Below are 6,000 nucleotides of genomic sequence, written 5' to 3'. Positions count from 1 at the left end.
GGTTGTTGAGTAGTTGAGAGAATTATGACCTTCCATTTATTCTTGAGTCGGGACTCCCTTCAACTGAGTAACTCTCCTAACACATCACCGTATATGCATGTAAGACACGTGGAGTTGAGGATAAGTCGTCAAATTGCTAAAAATGCTCATTTCATTAAAGAATGACAATTCTGTAAATAACAAGGCGACAAACGCCTTTCCCTATATTTTCTGTACAAAAGTGTAGTTTCCGTTATATTTTCACCTCTTTTTGCCGTAAAAATCTCGTATTTACGTAACTAGCCTAGGACAATGGAATTACGCATGAACTGGACACAAAACTAACTCATTAAGACCCATTTATAAGTGAAATAAAGCTAAAAACTTATGGAATTGACCTCTTTTTACCTTTGTAATCAAGGGTAATCACATCTCCAAACTGAACATTACTTGTACTCAAGCAAACTTAGTCATTTAAAAATTCTTAAATACATGCAAAACATAGAAGCACATAAAGCCCCGTTGTTCAATCATATAGTGTCTCAGGAAAAGATGTCAAAATTCTACATTTTATCGTCTTTATAATCCAAGCCACCATAAGCCAAGTTAAAAGGATAGAAATCTTCTTTAAAAATTATTTTCTTATCTAACACAAATTTTTTAACACGTGGCACACTTCCTTTTTACTTAAGCATTTTACATTAGAAATACTTGCGGATCGGCTACTAGCCCCTAAGGATTTTAGCTGTAACGCCCCAAGTTTTCGAGTTATTTTTATTTTAAGATTTAAATTGTGCATTTGGATTTTTCCTTTTAGCTGTTAATTAAATTATTTGATTTCTAATTTGGAGTCCTAATTTTGGGTAAATTGGATGAGATTTGTAATTAAATCTTGAGATTTGGAAATTTAATTTTCCTTTTTGGATTTTATTAATGGGTTTCAAACTTAAGTTATCATATTAATTTATTTTCCCAAATCCTTTTTAAGTGAGTTTTATTTTGAAAAATGATTAAGAAAAATCCCTACTCTTTCATTAGGGCTTAGCCCATTCTTCTTTGTTTTGGTTTTAATCGAGCCCATTGCTTTTTGTAAAATAAAGAAAATAAAAGGGAAAAAAAGGGGAAAAAAAGGATTAAAACAAAAATAGCCATAAAACCAATCTCTTTCTTCCTCCTTCCTTTTCTTTCTCTTTCCCCCTCCTGTTCCCCAAACAGCCGCCTACACCCCCATATTTCTCTTCGTTGGCGATGTCTCAGTTGTGCGACATCTCCCTCCGACGACCCATGACGTTCTAGCAGCTGCAAAACCCGTAGCAACAGCGGCGGTGCAACCTCGCTTCTTCGATCAGTTGCACGTCGAGAACACCCAAGACCCGAGCGGTAGTTGACGCGTCGATTTTGCAACAGCAGCGACGGCCAGAGCCCAGTTGCGAACAGTGAAGCTTCACGGTGGTGCCATAGGCGGTAGGTCTGTGTTTACTAACTCAGGCGGGTTACAGGTGCAGCGGCGGACTGGAGATGCGACAGCTGTGTTTGAGTCTCAGCGTTTCAGTGAGAACCCACAACCCATGAAGCGTAATTTGGGTGACCCAAACCTTTGCTTTAGCGTTCAGCAGCGTCGAAGGAGGATTTGGAGCGTTTTCCCCTGCTGTAAAACACAAACAGCAATGTTTGTGGTGTTCAGCGATTACCCACAACTATCTGAAACTCAATTTACGCTACCCACACCTATCCGAACTAGATCTAAGCTACCAACACCTAAGCGAAGTCATTTTGTGGTAACGAACATCAAAACAAAGTCATTGGAAGTTGTTTCTGCCCGTTCCTCGGCTGCAAAACGTGGACAGCAGCAGTTTCGTGGTGTTTGGCGCTTACCCACACCCGTTCGAAGCCCGATTTACATTACCCACCCTTGCTCGAGTTAGATAAGAGTTACCCACATCTAAGCGAAGTTGTTTTGTAGTAACGGATAGCAAAACGAAGTCGTTGGAAGTTGTTTCGACGCATTTCTCTTCTGCAAAATGTGGACAACAGCAGTTTCATGGTGTTTGGCGCTTACCCACACCCGTTCGAAGCTCGATTTACATTACCCACCCTTTCTCGAGTTAGATATGAGTTACCCACACTCAAACGAAGTCGTTTTTGTGGTAACCGACCCTTTGAACCGTCCTTATAGCTGATTCTTATGACCGAAACTATCTTCTTAACATGCTGTTTTCTAATTTGAATGCCTAGGTGTTGAATCAACGGAAGAATTATGAACATTGGGAGTGGGTAAATAGTTTTTTACTGAGGGGATTGTTTGTTGTGTGTTGCTATGAACAAAATGTTTATTTGTGTGCCAATAAATGTTGGTGCATGATTGCTTGTGGTTGGTACTACTTTATACATATTGGTTGTGTTCTGATTACTATGAAACTTTTTAGAGTGTTGGATGCATTTCTGGATATATGTCGGCTACGTCTCTTTTGTGAATTATATACACTGTGGTGTGTAAAACATGCTGAATGTTGAGAGAAATGTGTTCTTGTGATGTTGGATGGCCATGTCTGGATGATAGTGGCATATGTTTCGTGTATAACGACGCATGTTGTATTGTTGTGAGATAAATTATGCATGGGTCATGACAAAGAATCATGTAGGACTGTGGTGAGAGTTTCAGGATATAATGAAGTGGGTAGATGAGTAACATGGCCAGAGGGCTGGCACGCCACTAGTTAGGTATCGAGGCTCCAGGTGCGAAGGTCAGGGATTGATACCCCAACTTGGTAGAGATGAGTGTCGAGGCTCCGAGTACAAAGGTCGGGGTCGGCACGGTGATTCTAATTATTGAATTAGTATTGGGTCTTGATGTGGTGGCGGCCAAGGACCAATACATTGAGTAGTCGTCGATGCTTTGGGGATAAATGTCAAGGGTCGATGCACAGTTCAAGACCTTGGGGATAAATGGCAAGGTCGAATGCCAAGCCTCTATAGATGAGTGTCGGGTCTTGGGGATAAATGGCAAGGCCAGATACGATTCGAGGAGTTAGACTTGGATGACTAACATAATGTGATGCACAGTTCAAGGCCTTGGGGATAAATGGCAAGGTCGAACGCCAAGCTTCTGTAGATGAGTGTCGGGCCTTGGGGATAAATGGCAAGGGCCGATACGATTCGAGGAGTTAGACTTGGAGGAATAACATAATGTGATAGGTTAGAAGTTGCTTGGAGCCAAGGGCCAATACGTTGAGTAGTAGTTGAGGCTTTGGGGATAAATGTCAAGGTCCAACATCGAGCACCGTAGAAAAGTGTCTATGCCTTGGCTACGCGAGGTCAGGGGTCGGTACGACTCGAAGGAGTAAGTCTTGGAGGAATCAAGAAAGAGAACTAGTAAGTTAAGATGTGAGGATGAGTTTGACATGTATGGTACATGTTTAGTTAAACTTATGCATAAACTGCTTCTTGTAATATGTTTCTTTCATTTAAGGCTCGAGATTAATGATAAGCATCATGTGTTGATTCTTTGATAAACATGACACGTTGTTTCCTTGATAAGCATGTTGTTTGTGCGTGACCCTTCAGATAAGGGCTGCTTACTGGGTACCGTGGTTGTACTCATCCCTCTTTTTCCCCATCCAGTTTTGCAGGTATCGAGCTAACTCTTGGAATGGTGATGGCAAGGAGGAGACTTGACTAGAGAGACCATTTAACACTGCGTTGTTAAGTTTCACTTTTAATAGGATAGTTATATTTGTTTATTTGTAACTCGAGTCTCGTATTAGATTAATACATTGGTTTGTTAAGTTCCTTATTTAAAGAATGTTTTAGGATTGACAGTTCGTTATTCTTGAGAACATTAATTTTGTTTAGCTACTTGAACTGTGGTGATGTAATCTATTGAAGACATTTATCAGTATAATACATTTGTTCAAGTTGAACTTGAGTTAGCTTTTGCTTCACTGCTATTTGAGAAAGTTAGATTCGTGTAGTGGATGGTTTATGATTAGTGAAGATTTCATTGAGAATTTTTATAAGGTTAGATTGTTATTAAATTATTAACTGTGAAGAATTTGAGTTTTGTTAGAACTTTAGTGTTGTTTGGTTTGTTTAGTGCAAGTTTTTTTGTAAGTGTTATTATTCGGAGTAGTGCAGTGGAAGTGTGGTGAGAGTTGTCATAGTTTGTATCTCTAGTGATTTAATTCTCTAGTACAAACGAGACTTTTTAGGTGGTTTTTAGTAATGGTCCCCGTTCGGATGTTGAAAATCCTGGGGCGTTACACCAGCACACTTTCTCGGCCTTACACCATAACCACATATAGAGGCCCCTTAGATAGCAACTAATCATAACACATTTACGATGGGTTGCACCAAGTTACATTAGACAAAGTTACTACCCTCAAGGTTGCTTACACCACTCGACCTAATGCTAAAACAAGTTTTCAAAGTGAAACTCGAAAAAAGTAACTACGTTGTCTTTCCTCTCAATTTTCTTATCGCTCTTTTCTTTCTCTTTACTTATATTTGGTCTTTTCTCCACTCTTATTTTCTAACAAGCAAAGAATGACTCATGACTTTTTTCCTTTTTTTGTTCCTTTTTTTTTTGCTTGTAACAACTTTATTTTTCAACTCTTGCAATGATTCTTTTTTATGCATTTTCTTTCTAAATACTATTTTTCTACAAAAATAAATGGAATGATGTTTCGCAAGAAGAAATAATATTTTCTTTCTAAAGTAAAATATAATTATCCCTACAAACTTAAGGAAAACAGTGTCCTCACTTGGAAAAGTCTTTTGCAAAAATGAAAAATACTTAAACAACTTGAACAAGGATTTCCTATTTAAAGATGAAAAAATTTAAGGCTAGAGTTAAAAAAGGCAAAAATGAAAACGTTTATCACAAAAACAAGGAAAATGGATTATGGCTTAGTCAAATGAAGAGAAATTTAATTTATGTTGCTTGCTTACTTGAACGATCCATGTCAATCTATTTTCTTTCTAATGAAGAGTTTATTATAAGAAAATGTGTTGAAATTTGTTCAGCAAAATTAGAAAATAACTTAGTACATACTAGGACCAACTTTAACTAAAACAATTCTAAACACTTAATTGTTTAAAACTGCAACAACATAGTCCAAAAAGACAAAAAAAAAAAAAAAAAAAATCTCCGAAAGAAAATTCCTATCTTTGGAACCTCAGACTTCGCCACATTAATCTGAACAAGATTGAGAAACTGGTTAAGAGCAGTCTCCTAAATGAGTAGACGACAACTCTTTACCAGTATTTGAATCATGCCTTGAGGATAAAATGACTAAAAGACCATTTACAACAAAGGGTTTATTAGAACTTGTACATTCAGACTTTTGTGGTCCGATAAATGTTTGAGCTCGAAGTGAGTATGAATATTTCATCTCTTTCATAGATAATTATTCAAGATATATGTATCTTACCTAATGCAGCATAAGTTTGAAGCTCTTAAAAAATCAAAGAGTATAAGACATAAGTTGAAAATTCATTAGGTAAGTCCATTAAAACACTTCGATCAGATTGTGGTGGTGAGTACATGGACTTAAGATTCCAAGACTATATGATAGAACATGAAATTGCTTTCCAAGTCTCAGCACCCGGTAGACCATAACAAAATGGTGTGTCAGAAAGAAGAAATATAACCTTATTAGATATGGTCCAGTCAATGATGAGCTATGCTCAATTGCCTGACTCATTTTGGGGTTATGTAGTGGAGATTGCAGTTTATATCTTGGACAATGTTCTATCAAAGAGTGTTTCCGAAACACCGTTTGAACTTTGGAGAGGTCTTAAACCTAGTTTAAGACACTTCAGAGTTTGAGGATGTCCAGCATATATGCTTGTGGCAAAGCCAAACAAAATTGGAACTACATTCAAAGGTATGTCTATTTGTAGGTTATCCCAAAGAAACAAGAGACGGTTACTTCTTCGATCCTAAGGAAAATAAAGTATAAGTATCGACAAAGGCTACTTTCCTAGAAGAAGATCACGTAAGAGATCATAAACCACGTAGTA

The sequence above is a fragment of the Momordica charantia genome (genome assembly GCF_013281855.1).
Source record: "Momordica charantia cultivar OHB3-1 chromosome 3 unlocalized genomic scaffold, Mcharantia_2.0 BLBB01000003.1, whole genome shotgun sequence".
Lineage (NCBI taxonomy): Eukaryota > Viridiplantae > Streptophyta > Magnoliopsida > Cucurbitales > Cucurbitaceae > Momordica > Momordica charantia.
Note: the sequence above shows the minus strand (reverse complement) of the source record.